This window comes from Protopterus annectens, chromosome 1.part0, assembly GCF_019279795.1.
Source record: "Protopterus annectens isolate FY-2018-M chromosome 1.part0, PAN1.0, whole genome shotgun sequence".
Taxonomy (NCBI): Eukaryota; Metazoa; Chordata; order Ceratodontiformes; family Protopteridae; genus Protopterus; species Protopterus annectens.
Window position 1 is genome coordinate 136,700,542 of NC_056725.1, and position 17,520 is coordinate 136,718,061.

The window sequence follows — 17,520 nt, forward strand, 5'->3', positions numbered from 1 at the left end:
GCTTACAAGCTAAGACGTGGTCTCAACTTGGCTGGGCTAAGTACTACTTTATTTAGGCTTTTCCTGTCAGGAATTTGCTTGTTTTGAACCCAAAAGCTGTTTTAACAGCTATTGTTGTGATACGAGTGTGTATTGGATATTTTTGTTGAGAAATTTGTGTTTTTTCATTAAGGGAAGGTTTCCCGTTTTAGTTAGAGGGGCCTTCCCCTTTTGCTATTTGCTATTCTAGCGTTTTATTTGTGGGTCAAGTACCCATTTAAGTTAGAGGGTCTTGACCCTCCTTTTCTGTGTTTTTGTGCAACTGTATTGTCGTTTTACAAAAAAAAAAAAAAAAAAAAAAAATCTTTACATTTTTTGTTGAACTTTAAACTGCTAGTTTTGGTATTATCTTTCTTTAGACATGTCCAAAGAGCATAGACCCTCCGGGTTTAAAAAGCGCGCAAGGTGTGGTTATAAGATGTCCATAACGGACGACCACTCCTCGTGCGTTTATTGTTTAGGCGCCAAGCACCTACAAGAGTCATGCAGCGTGTGTCACGCCTTTTCATCAAGAGTCCTCCAGGAGAGGAAGAACAAATTAATCCTAAAAGGTTTGATAAAGCCATCCTTCGAGGAGGCTTTATCTTCCTCTTCCTCTCCTTCAAAAAAGAAAAAAGCATTGGCTCCGACCAGTCTGTCGGAACCGACTGCCAAAAAACCTAGGCAGGCTTCTCCATCGGCTCCACGGACTTCGGAGCCGAGGGCGGAACAGTCTGCCTCGATGCCTCCAGTCTCGACCCCTCTGATGTCAGAGCCGAGGACTGGGGCATCGAGAGGCGGGTCATCTTCATCGGCTCCACTGGTATTGGAGCCGATAAGGGTTGCCGGCTCAGACTCTTCCCCTTCGGCGCTGAAGTCCTCATCGGCACCGAGGGAAATTGTTTTGAAATCTCCCTCGGAACGGATAGTGATAGAATCCATTCGGAGCTGGTCCCCTAGCCCTATGGAGCCGATGGAGACATCGGTTCGGACCCGATCGGTGTCATCTAGATCCTCCAAGATGTCTGATTCGGACATCGACAGGGTGCTCCTAAGACTCTTCCAGTCTCCGGTGTTTCAAAAGCTAGTTTCGGCTCCAGCCCATTCGGCTTCGGAGCCGATGGTCCACCCTGCTTCTTTGGTTCCTCCTCCAACAGCCTCGGCACCATTGGAGCCGGTGCTGGTGGAACCAATGGGGGTTTTAGGGTCAGGCTCGACCCTTACTCCAACTCCGGCTCTTGAGTCGGAGTTCGGTACACGGACTTCTTCTGTCGGCCCCGGGGGGATGCTTCGGGACTGATGTTTTCGGTCCCAAGCCTTCCTCTCGGCGCGTCGGCTGCGGGAGTGCCATCCACCGTCATGGCCACGGAGATGGGACCCTCCCAGGATTCTGGTGGTCCCGCCTTCAGGGATATGAGGAGTGCATTAGCCAAATCATCTTTGGCTACCTCCACGGTCTCCCCAGCTCCATCCCTGCATACCGAGACTGGGTCTTTGGCAGTCCCCCTGTCCTTAGACAGCGGAGCCCCGGGGCCTGAGGTTACCCCCACTGGGGTTTCCCCCCCCCTCCGGGAGGTCCTTCCGAAGCTTCTTCGGAAGAACCCCCCAGGAAAAGATCGTGCAAGAGGAAGCACGTCGACTCCCCTGATGAGTCTCTTACATCAGACACTGATCTCGATGATGCAGAGGGGTCCCCTAAGTCATCCTCGGATGATGTCTCCTTTGCAGACATCCTGAAAGCCCTTAAACAACGAGGCGGCTGGCAATCCAAACCCCCTTCTGCTGATGAGTCAGTGTTCCTTAAGGCCTTCGGGGCTCAGCCCTCCGCCTCCTGGGTGTCTCCGCCCTTCGATGAGCTCTTGGACTTGATCTGTCGAAGGGCGTGGGAACACCCAGACTCTGTGGAAATGGTGCCTGCTCGTCCTAATAAATTTCTCTCAACACCCCTGGAAAAAGAGTTCCTAACTAAAGGTGTGGCTGTAGATGCTTTGGTGGTGGCATCTGCTACCCAGCAAGATGTAGCAGAGGCTTCGACGTCCATCCATCCTCCTAATAAGGAGTCTAGGAGCATGGATCGGTACGGTAAGCGCACCCTATGTTCAGCGGCCTTTACATTAAGGTCCTTGAACTATCTTACGCACTTTACCAGATTTCAGAGGGATCTGATCAAAGAACTTTCCGATACCCTCTTGGGTAACCTGCCTGAGGAGCTGGCCCAGATGGTTGGCTCTCAGCTGGCTACACTGTCGTCGATTTCAAACTCGTCCATGAGGCTCATTTCTTATGCGGCCGAAGGAGCGAGTAGAGCAGCGGGTACAGGCATTGCTCTACGGAGACAAGCCTGGCTCCGCCTGTGTCATTTTGCGGAGGTCTTTAAATCTTCCTTTGCCGACGCCCCCTTTGATGGGTCCTCCTTGTTTGGACCCAAGGTAAAGGACACATTGACCCGCTGCGAGCAAGAAGGTAAGACTCTGACTGCCGTAGGGGCACGATTTTCCACTCCCTTTCGGCCTTATCCCAAGGCTAAAAGAGGAGGGAAAATGTGGTTCCGTAGATTTCAGAAGTCTTACCCCTCACAGTAGGACGATCCCCCTTCCAGAGGCAGGGGAGGGGGAAATTCTTCTGGAAGATGCCGTCCCAGAGGCGACAGAGGCCCTCGCAACACTGGAGACCACGAGTCCTTTCGTGGCTCTTCAGCCTTTCACAGTCCCTGAGGGATTGCCCAACTGTGCAGCTCCGGAGCCAGTCGGGGGTCATTTTTCGAAGCACCTAAAAGCCTGGGAAGGTATCACTCAGGAACGATGGGTGCTTCGAATTATTGCTGGAGGTTACACCATCCCTTTCTCTCACTCTCCACCTCAGTCCAAAAAAATCCCGGACCCGCCACCCAGTCAACGGGAAACTGCAGCCTCAGAAGTTTCAAAGCTGCTGCAAAAAGGAGTCATCCAACCGGTCCCCGCAGACCAGATCGGATTAGGGACTTACTCAAGATTCTTTTTGGTGCCAAAAAAGACCGGGGACTTGAGACCCATTTTGGATCTCAGCATTCTAAACCATTCAGTCAAAAAGTCCAAGTTCCGAATGGTCACCCTACAAACCATTCTCCCATTGCTGGAGAAAGGTGTTTGGATGTGCTCCATAGATCTCAAGGACGCTTATTACCATATCATGGTACATCAAGCATCCAGGAGACATCTGCACTTCAGCATAGGAGGCAGTCATTTTCAGTTCCGCGCGCTGCCCTTTGGTCTCACCACAGCCCCCAGGGTGTTCACCAAATGTTTGGTGGTCGTGACTGCTCACCTGAGAAGTCTAGGATTCCAGGTGTTTCTGTATCTAGACGACTGGCTTCTAACTGCCACCTCCAAGCATCTACTATTGCGGAGCCTACAAGCCACTATATCACTGGGCAATTCCCTTGGAATCACCTTCAATTGGCCAAAGTCTGTGTTGCTGCCATCTCAAAGCATAAGATTCATAGGGGTAGAGATAGACTCAAACTGAATGCGGGTCTATCTACCTACAGACAGGATACAAACCATACAGGCTCAAGTTCGAGCCTTACTTCCCAGATCCAAAGCCCCAGCCAGAATGGTCCTGCAGCTTTTGGGATCCATGTCCGCCACGGTCCTTCTAGTCCCCCTGTCAAGGTTGCACATGAGAATTCTCCAGTGGCTTCTTTCAGCTCAGTGGTCCTTTCAGGAACTCCCTCTCAGTCACCTCATACAGATCACGGAAACCTGCAAACGGGACCTTCGCTGGTGGCTAGTGCCCTCCAATTTGGATCAGGGTCGACCCTTTGTTCCACCTCCTCCTGCGGCCACTTTGACCACGGACGCCTCCCAGATGGGGTGGGGGGGCATTCCCTGGGCAGGTCAGTCCAAGGCAAATGGCACCCAGAAGAGACCCTACTTCATATCAACATCCTAGAAATGAGGGCAGTGCTTCTGTCCCTTCAAGCCCTTCACGATTACCTCCCTCAGGGTGTAATTGCCGTTCACTCAGACAACATGTCAGTTGTCTGGTACCTGAACAAACAGGGAGGGACCAGATCCTATCCTCTTTGCAGAGAGGCCATGAGAGTTTGGGAATGGGCAGTGTCGACCAAATGCTTTCTAGTGGCTACTCATATCCCGGGCAAGTCCAATGTGATAGCCGACAGACTGAGCAGAACCATCCTCTCTCCTCATGAATGGTCTCTGAACATGACAGTTGCAAATCAGATTTTCAGCAAATGGGGAGTTCCGTGTTGCGACCTGTTCGCGACTCCACTGAATGCGAAGTGCAAAAAGTTCTTCTCCCTAACCCCGGCTCTGGGGAAGAGCCCCATGGACGCACTAGCCCGTCCTTGGCCCACCGGCTTGCTTTATGCCTTCCCCCCAGTTCCTCTTCTTCCCAGGGTGATCCAAAGGGCATCTCTCTTGGGGAGCAAAATGATCTTAGTTGCTCCTTACTGGCCTCGTCAAGTATGGTTTCCCTATCTTCGGAAATATGCTCTGGAAGGTCCATGGTTCCTGGATCAGATCCCAGACCTTTTGGTTCATCAGTCGGGACTATTCCACCAGTCCCTACACACCTTAAAATTGATGGCTTGGCTCCTCCTCTTCCGACTATAGTCAGGAGTCATGCATTGGATCCAGAAGTTGTACACATCTTATCTTCGGCCCACAAGTCTGCTACAAAAAAATTGTATTCTAGCAAATGGAAAAGATTTGCTATTTGGGCTCAACTCCGGGGCCTAGATCCCATCACTATTCCCGTATCAGAAGTACTGAAATTTCTAACTTCTCTTTTCAATCAAGGCTCTTCAGTCTCTACCATCAAGGTTCAATTGGCAGCTATTTCCAATTTTCACGAATCTATAAACCCGCCTTTAATGAGCAACAGATTGTGTAAGACCTTCTTGAAAGGTGCTGCGCTTTTAAGACCTCCGATTTCTCATCCTGCTCCTCCATGGGATCTCGATGTGGTGTTACGCGCCTTAACTTCCTTCCCCTTCGAACCGGCAGCGACATGTGATTTAAAATTTCTATCGTGGAAGACTGCCTTTCTGGCGGCGATTACTTCTGCCAGAAGGGTTTCAGAGCTTCAAGCTTTGTCTGTAAAACCTCCGTACTTGGTTTTTCACAAAGACAGAGTATCTCTCAGGCCAAATCCTTCCTTTGTCCCTAAAGTTTGTTCCAGTTTCTGCCTACAACAATCATTAGAACTTCCAGTCTTCTTTCCGAAGTATTCTAACAAAGCGGAATTCATATTACACACATTAGATGTCCACAGGCAGTTGCGTTTTTATTTAGATAGGACCAAACAAACAAGGAAAACAGATCAGTTGTTTGTATCCTTTGCAGACAATAAATTGGGCAAAGCCGTCACAAAGGTCACTATTGCCAAATGGATCAGGGACTGTATTACTCAAGCTTATTCTTATTCTAACAAAGAGCTTACCACCTCTGTCAAAGCTCATTCTACAAGGGCTATGGCTACTTCGATAGCATTTCATTCTAAGCTTGGCATTAGTGACATTTGTGCTGTGGCTACGTGGTCTTCCCCGCACACTTTCATTTCCCACTACAAATTGGATGTGGCATCTAGAGGACGAGCTTCATTTGGTTCCACAGTGCTCAGGAGTGTTTTCCAATGAGCCACCCAGGATTTAGGTGCTAGGGACGCTGTCCCATCAGTTTTGAATGTAGGCGAGATAGGATCACATAACAACTTTTAGTTATGTACTTACCATAACTTTAGATGTTTGGGATCTATCTCGCCTACATTCCCAATAACCCACCCTCCTTCCCCCTTCCTTGGAGATCAGAGGATATCAGAAGGTCCGAATCCGGTTGTTTCATCTTGAAACATCTAACAATGTTATATAAACAAGTTGTGCATGTGTGCATGAATGCGGACAAACAAGATCTGTGGGATTAGTGGTGGTGCATCCTGGGATAAGAAATAGCTCAGCCAATAAGAGGCCTCACTCTATAGCATAGCGTGCCGAGTCGGAGCCGAGGGATCGGCTCCGAGCCCATCAGTTTTGAATGTAGGTGAGATGGATCCCAAACATCTAAAGTTATGGTAAGTACATAACTAAAAGTTAAGAATCGACACAAGGTATATGACAATCATTTAATAGTCAAAGAAATTTTAGAAGTTTGTAGAAAAATTAAAGGTAAGTTAGTCTAATACAGATAGGAACTGCAATTTGAAATGAGGGAAAAACAGGCTTATGGTATACTTAGAGAGAATGTCAGGGACATTTGGATAGCAGTAAGGAAGTAAGTGAAGAAAGGAGAGTAAGGAGGTATAAGGAATGAAAAGATACTTATTCACATTTAGGGATATAGTTTATCCTGGTTTTGAGCAAGAGCAGAGTGAGATTTTTAGCTAGGAAGTCTTTCAGAGTGGTTTTGAAACATGGGAGGGTGGCTATAGACCTGATTGATACAGGCAAGGAATTCCAGGCCTTAACAACCTTATCTGATTACATACAATGCCCAACAGATTTGCTAGGTTTGTAGACACACAAGAGTTTTTGGTCACTGGGTATCAATGACCAACTGGGAACATAGTTGTGGTGAATGTTGTTTAATGCTGAACAGGCAGAGGGATGCTGGATAATTTTATAGGTTGTAAGAAGTTGTGTATATGTTAGTTGATGTGACAGTTCCAACTAAGGCTTTTCAGTGCTAAACTGTGGTAGGTTCTAAAAGGGGTATGTGCTGCAAATTTAGCAACTTTGTTATAGCATTGTTCAAGTTTTAATTGTTGTGAAGCCTGAAGGTTAGTAAGGATGGGAGTGTCATAAACAAGAGTGGGGAGGAGATAAGTAGTTGCAAGTGTAGTTTTAGTTGCATCAGTGAGAAAGGCTTTGGGCGGTCACAGTGGTGCAGTGGTTAGCGTTGTTGCCTCACAGCAAGAGTTTCTCCAGTTCGATCCTCGACTGGGGTGCCTTCTGTGTGGAGTCTGCATGTTCTCCCTGTGGTCGCGTGGGTTTCCTCCGGGTGCTCCGGTTTCCTCCCACATCCCAAAGACATGCTGTAGGTGGATTGGACACTCTAAATTGGCCCTAGGTGTGAATGCGTGTATGTGTGTGCCTTCTGTGAAAGGTTGGGTGCCGGGCTGGCAACTCGACACCGTAAAACTCCACTGCCAATCATGAGCGGACACGTGATCCACTGTGGTGATCCCTAACTGGGAAAAGCCAGAAGAAGAAGTGAGAAAGGCTTTGGCCCTGTAAAGCATCCCTAGTTTTTGATGAGTTTTTCTTATGCAATTTTGTATATGCAGGTCAAATGTTAGATTATCATTCACTATCACCTCTAATAGTTTGTTATGAGAAGTGATTTCAGTGGTTGTATTGTCAACAGAGAGGACTGTTTACATACTGTTTATCTATACATTGTGCACTGAACATTTTTACACAGTAGACTGTGTATCATAATCCCTTTCACTTACAGCTACTGTGTTCCTTTTGGGAAAATGAATTGCCACTGCAGTTATCAAGTATCAAAAATACATTACTGACAACTTCATGCAGCCATAGTAACATAACTATGTTTCAACCATTCGACTAAGATTATGCATTCTAGTATTAAGATTATTTATTTGTTTAATTAATTAATTAATTCATTCATTCATTCATTTTTAATGATTCATTAAGTCCCATTGAGCTAAAGCCCCTTACTCATGGGAGGCATGAAGAAAACATGAACCCATAAGCTGCATACTGATTACAGATTTATGGCCAAATATCAGTTGTGGAGGACTATAAAAGAAAGGCTCCCTACTGAAATGTTGGTACTCAAAATGCCAAGTGCAGAAAATCAAACAAAAAGACCAAAAATACAGGAGAAGAGCAAATCTCAAAAATCACTCTTCTCTTTAAAACTTCTTTTAGCGGGAGGGGGTGATCCCTGCCCCCATGCCCCCCCCCCCCATATATTCCAACTCCAAGACCATCATACCTCAGAGAAAAGGAAATATTCCAAGAAATGGCATCTCAGACTCAGTATATGTAAGCCCATTCTTTTGACCATCCAGTCTCTGCATTTTGGGACTTGCTCTAGTGGGTACCGACATTTCAAATGTTTAACTAAAAGAAACAGTAGTGTAAGAATAATGGCAACATTACTTATTAATGATAGCAATTCACTGAGATAGATTGCAAAAGGAAGTTGCAGACAGTGCAGTGCACAGAAGGAATGCATTGGAGCATCAGCTGCAGATGCAACTCCATAAAGGACAGTAAAATATAAGCATGTAATGATTTGCCCAGCATGGGATAATTGCAGACTCTGCATATGCCTAACACATTCCAAAACACAATGTGTGTGCATTATGAGAATAAAAATGTGACAGACAGACTAGTGCACCAATAATTATATGAAAGCACTCGGTAAAGGCCATTTGTGCTTACCCTTCACATTAGAATTTCCTATGATTTTCTAAGCAATCCTGCTGATTCTGCAAAATGCAACCCCCCCCCCCCCAAAAAAAAAATGCACGCTGTATTTAATGCATTAGAGCAGGCAGGCTGGATACTGCAGGTTATAATAGAGAATGATCTGCCAATGGGTCTCAGAAAGCAACCAGCAAGGCACTGAGCCAGGCTACAATTAAGCCAGCTCTCTGACCAGGTAATCACTGATAGATACAGGTTAGATGAAGAGCTGGTGCAGGCCATGTGCAAAATGTGTGCACAACACACGTATGCATGCAGTCTATGGGGTAACCCAGTACCAGCAGAAACTAAATTATGTCTGAGTCTGGGTATACTGGCCTCTGGAACATTTCAGCAACAAATGAGTAATGCTGTAGGAGTGTTCCAGACAGCCACCAGTTGCATCCTAGGATAGTTTCTGGTAGTAATATGCAGAAAAGTTGACAAATACATCAACTTCCAAACAACAGCCATGTAGTGCAGAAATGCCATGAAACAATTCTACGTCACTGATGGTTTCCTCCCTTATCCCCAGTGCAGCTGACTGCACCCATGTCCCAGTCAAAACCCCAGCAGTACCTGATGCTGCAAAGTACACCAATAGAAAGGGATGGCCATTGTTCAGTTGTCAGGATGTATACTCTGCACATGGCCTCATTACCAGTATCATGTCAACACACCTTGGTAGTGTGCATGATTCAGCAATTTGGAGAGAAAACGGTCTAAGGGACACTTTCCAATATGATGAAATTCCAGAGGGACAACTATTCAGTAAGTACAGGACTGCTGCTATAATGTAAGCATTATCCATACATGTCTTCAGTAATCATGAGGACTAAAGATGTGTTTTCATCCTCCTACAAACAAGTGACTGCATTTATCTGCTGGAGCCTTAGATTATGATGCCATACAGATTGTCATCATCACTTCTGAGGATGCATACAACAAAGTGCACACCCTGACATGGAAAACCACTGACTGTGTGTCTGATATGCTGAGTGTAAGATTCAGATGTCTAGATATATCCAAGGTGCACTCCAATACACACCAGAAAGCCATCAGAAATGGTCTCCATGTGTGCCATGCTGCACAATGTGATAACATCAAACAACCCTAGATTTAGGTGACCTACCCACAGATCCACAGGTGTCTTACATGGAGCCATCAGAGCTGTCACAGGATGGTCAGGAGGACACAAGGGTGAGAATAAATAGGCATGGGTGATGGAGGATGGGACTGTATGTCTTACCTAGGCATTACGCCAGCATCTGGATCACACGTTTGAGTCATGACAAGCCATGCATACAGAAGTACAAAGAAAAAAACAGTGATGTTTCCACAGTGCTGCCCCACAACAGCAGTACAGAACATGACTAATGGAAATAGCCCATTAGATGTCCAGACTGAACATCATATATATCATAACCATAATATTCATCTGCAAAACCTTATTACACATTTATGTGACATAGCAAGGAACACATCTGAATGTCTACAGAAGAGCATTCACTACATGACCACTATGCAAGGTACATCACACTGACATGTGTCACGCATATCAAAGGGATATGTAACAGTTTTGTACATCATACTATGCAGTATACTGCAGCATCAGTGCTGACAACATGTCAAGTACTGGCCAAAATGCAACATATCTGACATGTCACAAAAAAGTATTACATGACATGTCTGACATGGAATGTCACACAAAAGGCAACACTATAATTCACAGGTGTGTACAACAACATGAGTCATTCAGATGCAAGTGTGTGTGTGTGTGTGTGTGTGTGTGTGTGTGTGTCTGTGAGTAAGCAGGTAGATATGGAAAGGCACTCATGAGAAGTACATGTCAGCAAGAAGGAAACAAAAGGTAATATGTAAACAGACGTGCATGTTGTACTGAGGGGGAGGCATATGCAGTACCACAATAAAATGCCACAAGTAACACCGGTATGCAGAATAAGGTATACCTGTGCATGCTAGTATGGCAGACAACGATAAAATGTGTAATGTATCAATCGATGTTGGAAGAATAAGGTAATATGTTGGTGATCTTGAGAAATGCTCGCTATATGATAGCTATCAAGAGCTGCAAACACTAGAATCAAGGTGACTGTCATATAGAGCAATGCAATTGTCGATATTTTAACTAACATATAATAATAACAAATATGTACAGCATAACGTAACAAGAAGGCAGCCACCTAAGTCAGATAAATGAGCACAAAAAGCCTATGACAGCAGACATTTGGGAAAACACAGATGGATTAGGCAGTGCTCAGCTCAGCAGCCATTATTGCTGCAGGGTTAGAATGGCACAACAGGACATATATTGGATCAACTGCCAGTGTTAGTCTAATGCAGTCTAAGGGGCCCATACTGATGGCTTATGCCACGGTCTTTGTTGCCCCTGACACATCCTGAAAAACTTGGCCCACTATGCTCTTCTGAGGAGCTGGTTGTGGTGACACTAACAGCCTGTGACACTGTGTGAGTAGAAGCAGTACTGCAGTGTGCCAATCTAGATGAGACTGCTGGGTTCTGAATAGGTTGACCAACAATGGCTGGGCATGCATGCATGTTACAGCACAAACAATGATGTCCTAGTGCCATATGTGGGTCTACTGAGGGTGGGGCTGCTTCTCCCCAGTTGAGGTAATCGGCTCGTGAGTCTCAGGGAAGGTAACACCTGGCTTTTATTATGACACTGCTCTAGCACCACCATAACAAGGCTTTCAACAGAGTGTAAAACATATACCACTCTGTCATGCTGTGCAGCAAGTGCTGCCATGACCTCTCCATGTCTACACTCTTGTCCTTCATGTAACACATGCAGCTGGTGTGTAATGCAATCAGTAGCATGGACAAGTACACACAGGTCAGAGCAGTGATATCTTTGTGAATATTCATGCTCCTGTAATAGTAAGCGTACACCCTCTGACACACGTCCATGCACATCAGTTAATGTCCATGTGTAGCCCAATGACAACGTTAGTCCATTGTCAGAAACATTCACCATCACTACCAGACTTAACATTGGACAGCAGGTCACGGTCATCATCATGTCCAATATCTATTGCCCCTACATTATCAGAAGGGCCAGCCACTGTATCCACTCTGTACGATGCTATACTATGAAACACCTGATTGTCCCCTTTTTGGCTGGGCAAGAAACCCAGTGCAGTGCTCCTTGTGCAATTGACCATACTTTTCAGAGTGAGGCAAATCACATGACACCTCAGGATCAGTGGTGGGCTACTGGGGGGAGTCAGGTAGTGAACATGCTGCAAAAAGAGACAGATGAGATATGCCATATACATTTACATAAGACAAATGAGACAGAACATGACTAACATAACTGGGCAAGTATATAACTATAATGAATAATTATTGTGATATGGATTTACCAGGTCAGCATGGCTGTGGGTGGTGTTGGAGCTCTACAGAGCAGAGATAGGCTATGACAGTCACATATCAAACAAATATGAAGAACAATGTTTAAACAAACATACATGATGATATACGTGACATGTCCTCCTCTGACTCCATTGCCAGTGGTGAGGGTTGAAATACTGCTGTCATATAAAAAGAGACACATGCAAAGCAAATCAGTAGTAAGCACATACACTGCATCATGTAGCACTGAAAATGATGTATAAGACACACAGCAAATAAGACATACACACACACACACACACACATATATATATATATATATATATATATATATATATATATATATATATATATATATATATATACAGATACAGGCTGTCCAACAATGTTTTGCAGATTGCAACTGTCCAATGTAGGTGAACAACACAATAGTTATGAAGGTTGCAGCTGTACTTAACAATATTGTACTATAGCAACCATATAAATTGCCTTGCTGTGTCTGTCCCCCCAGGATGGGTACCTGAATCAACTAGTGCAATGCAGATCCTAGAGTTTAAAGGGGAACACAAACAACAGGTGAGTATACACCTTAGTCAGAGCAGAGGCTAGAAAAGGCTAGTGATCACCCTGACTGACTGCAGAGACACGTACTTTATGAGTGTCTTTGGTGGCCTGATGTTGCTGGGCCTCTGCAAGTGAAAAACACTATAGTACACATGGTGCTGACATTATTTATACATTATTTAGGTAATATAACATGCTATGAAAGACTTACTGTATTTCTCTGCATCTGGAATGCTCCTGTGTATATGATGCATTTCTGATTTCTGCCACTGTGGCATTCATAAAAAAGGTAAGATGTGTGAATGAATGTCCTTGAATGACAATTTCATAATGCTGTTGTGTAAGTGAATGGTGGACATACCTGCACATCCTGGAACGTCTGCCTTAATTCCACCCCCAGGAATATGACAATCCTGGCAGGTGTTATAGTAGGAGGCCAGGAAGATCATTGTCTCATCCAAGGGAGGCAATGTTGGCCCACATCCAGTGGCATTTCTCTCCCTCTCATATTGGTGGAATCTGTTGGCTGCATGGAAGAGCATGTCAGAGCAAAGGTGACAGCAGGCCCCAGAGTGGTTGTATCCACACACAATGTTAATCATGCTGTCTATGTCCCTGCACACTTGTTGTCTCCTGACAGTATCATCCATCCATCCAAGCAAATGTTGGCCATGCTGCTGCAGGGATTCAATAATAATTTAACTTTCCCTTGGGAAAAAGTTTTGTTGGTTACAGCTTAACATCAGAAAGTTGTTTTGTTGATTACAGCTTGACATCTGACAAAACAGTGATGGCACATATCAGATGGTATACAGGAGGTCTACTGACTGGCAGATCAAACTTTAAAGTACATATTGATGTGATCCCACTCATATACAGTGTAATGCTATGCAAAACAAGCAATGTCACATTTATTACTGTCATGTACAGCTAAGCATAAGGAACATAACATTCATTGCTAAGTATGTGCCATGAACTCATAAGCCTATACCAGCAATGCTATTAATCCAGTCCATATCTTAGGATATATCACATATGCAGACAGAGGATTAGAAGAGAGAGCAGTAGATATTTTAACAATTAAATTAACAGTGCACCACCACTTCACTCTTACAATGATGGTGTTTCTACAGTTACATGCACAGCCAACTACACCTACCAAGTCAACGTCAACTATGTGGGATATATCACAGATGTCAGTGTAGTCAGTGACAAAGATCAACACAAATATGTCATGTATGATAACTTAAAAAAGAATATGTAGCTGTATGTGTTAAAAAAGGCAAGACAGAACAACAGCAGCCTTTAAAAATGATTATTTTAGCAGCAATGGCTAGAAGTGAAAACAACAAATAATTCACAGTCTAAGTCATCTTGTGGTTTCCCCAATCCCACTGAATGGTATAACTGCATTACCAACAGATATGGCTGAATTCTGTCCATATCCACAGTTATTGCAGCTAGTTTGCATGTAACCATAAATCTGCATATGGTGAAAATCTCCCTGGTGATGATGGACATGTATCTATATGCATGCGTATTTTGGAAGGCTACCCGACCCCTTATGTAACTGACATACTGATGTGTATACACTTTAAAACATACATGAAATATGGGTGAGAAGTTTCACACAGGACACTATGAACATACAGTAAACTGTCAGGTAACCAGCACCCATGGGGATTGGTAGATGCTGGATAACTGTAGTTTCTGGTTGCTTGTGAGTTACTATTAAAAATAGGCCTGACTAATACTGTACCCTATACTATTTATTTGATTTGACTTGTTCTCAGGTTGGAAAGAGAGGGAATTTATTCCTAGCTTCCTTTTTAAAACTCTAAAACTCTAAAAAAGTAAGATATGTTTCTGCAGAGGGGAAAACAGAAAGTGCAGCACATGAAAATCTTACTGTATTTCTTTGATTTTTTGGCAGTTGCTTTAGAGTGCTGGTTGCTTTGAGTTCCAGTTAACTGAGAGTTTACTGTAATAGAGTAACAATGAGCAATGTAGTTTAAAAGAGCAATTCAACCAGTGTTCCCCATGATGGCTTACTATATTGGTAGTTATAGCCAGGTAGTTAAACATAATAGTGAGGTTAGCTCAGTGCAAGCAGTTATTAGGTACCACTTGCACCATTCATAATTAATGAGCTTCATTAGCAGGCAATGTTTTGGAATTACATCAGCAAACACCCAGCATAAGTGTACATTGTTCAGTACAAATGCCCAATACTTATCACTGCATGTGAATATGTTGTACATGTGGCCGATGCCCACCAACAGACTGCTGCCATCCTGTGTGCACCACTTTTAAAATGTGATATTGATACATTTTCTTATTACACCATTTCTTCCTGTGAACTGAGGGGTATCTCAGTTAGCAATTTTCTGAAGGCTTTTTTGTTGACTATGCCCACCACCTTAAAGGAGATGTTGCTTGAGAGAAGGCTGTGGAACATCTGGGTGCTCAAATAACTTATGAGGAAACCCTTCAGATGCAAAACACCTGTGTGGGACATAAACAGAGCACGCCAAAGGAATTTCATTCTGATGGACATGTGAAACTGAATTGAGAGGAAGCTGCAAGGATGTACCAGGATCTACAGGACTGACTGGCAGGGCCAGCATCAGTGCAATGAGCTTCACCATAGTGACTGGCATCAAACCTCTGCAATCCTGTTTTGAAGGTCATCCCAGTCACTATGGTGAAGCTCATTGAACTGACTGGCAGGGCCAGCATCAGTCCAATGAGTTTCACCATAGTGACTGGGATGACCTTCAAAACAGGATTGCAGAGGTTTGATGCTAGCCCCCAGATGCCTACAGTAAATGCCATAATCCACACATTACCACCTGGTAATTATTGTTAACATTGATTGAACATTTCTGATTTGATGAAATAGGGTCCATAGATACTCCAGATATATGTGTGTGTGTGTGTGTGTGTGTGTATATATATATATATATATATATATATATATATATATATATATATATATATATATATATATATATGGTTTACTATTGTTAAATTGACATTTTCCTGTCAATGAATCAAATGAAAATGTCGAATCGTAGAACTGCGCATGTTCAGAATGTCATTCTGAATGGACGAAAGTTATATTCAATATTTATGTCGAATTCTCCATACAGCAATGCTGAATTTTGCTAACAGGACCTTTTTCAAGAAATGCTTCCCATTAAGTAGTGAAACACTGTTCCAAGACACCAAATATAAGCAGCAAACACCATGACACTCCTATTGTTGTAACAGTGCGATATTGTAACCATGGAACATAGTATATTGTTGAAATAAGCCCCAAGTGAAGAAACAGTGCACATAACTCATACACCCTACAAACGTTGAATGGGAATAGTAGTATTACCAACTTAAAATGAACAGTGGTGTGCAATTAACTGTACGAACCCTTGTGATGTGAATTCATCCCTCTTATATAATAGTTTCATAAATGAAGTCTCCTTCTGAAGTAGTCCTCTTTTTTTTTGGAGAAGAAGGAAGGCAACTCAAAGCTCTGCGCTTTAAGTCTTCTACATGGTTCTGTTCTAATTGAATGGCATGAAGTACATCATTTAAAAAGAGTTTTATTTTTCCATAACAGACTGTGTAACCATCTGTGCCAACCCTCCACAGTATTCTGGCTTCTAGGATACCCTAATAAGCATGTGTCATATTGATTCCAAAACTCCATGTGATATATTGGGGGATTCCGTTCTGAAGTTGCATTTCTAATGCCATAACGATGGGGTCTCTCTACTATGTGGTTTTCTTTTAAAAAAATCACATAAAGGTTTGCCTAGCTGTGGCATATAGGCTTCAATTAGTTGGAAAAGTAGACAAAACGTCATCAGGGTTTACAAATTCTAGAGTGGGAGTTTGTTTACACAGTAAAGAAAATTGGATATCTGATCCGAATAAGGCAGCAAGGTGTAGTTTTTGAATTTGGTGCCATTCAATCTGGCACAGGTGAAACCAACAACCTTTCACCTTACTTGATGGTAGATGCTTGACAATGCTGTTTATCGCCCCCTTCTCAGGATCACACAAGACCATTTCAGGTTTAAATAACAGATCATGTTGAGCACATAATTCAATTATACTCATCTAGAATGAGTCATGAATGCTCTCTGACTTTGAATTCAATATTCCATACACCACGGGGATTATTTTACCTTCTGTCCCACCCTGCAATTAGCAGTGAATTGTGTAAACCTGTTTACATTCTTTCACACTTGAAATGTACCATCAACTAGTACATACTCATAATTACACATCACTTGCAAATTACTCTGTGTGGTTAGCAGCACAGCATTAGCTGAAGCACTATCCTTGCTAATATGACGGACAATAAAATAACCACTTTTTATAGTGAACATTTCAGAAGTTATGTCACTTAACCCATGTGAAAACCATACAGTTGAGGATGCTACTTTATGTCTAATCCTCCTCACTGTCTGTTTTAATGCATTACAGTTTTGGTAATGTGTTTACTATGTCTGAGGAAGTGCTCGCCAACACCTCTGACACAATTTTGCATGGGTCTTCCAATGTACTTGTAGCCCTTCTTTTTATGGCTGCACGTATTTTCAAACCTTCACGACTAATAGGATTGGGAGCATGAAAATGTGAAGCCGTTTTTATCATTCTTTCACCATTTAGTACACTTTCAGTTACACACCTTACTTTGCATTTCTCCGTTTGTTTCCTACAACAACACCAGTAGTTATGAGTATCAGTATGTTTTTCAAGGTAATACTGATAACCCATAACTACTAAAATTTTCTTCCCTTTCTGACTCATTACTGTTTCATATATCTCGCCTATATTACCAGACAAACACATACTGCTACCAGTGGAGCTCATTTAGCTGTGTTACACCTACAAAAGAAAAGAAAATGTACTGTGTTGTTTTATACAGCATTTGTATTTTCTTTAGAAAACAGTCCCTGCATTGGAAATGTACTACACTTACCAGTAATCTGCCTATGTACGTTCTATAGTTCTTCATTATGTGCAGACAAGGAGAACACACTGATAACCTATACTGTGAATTATGTTTCGGAAGGTAGTTGTCGAATTTACATACA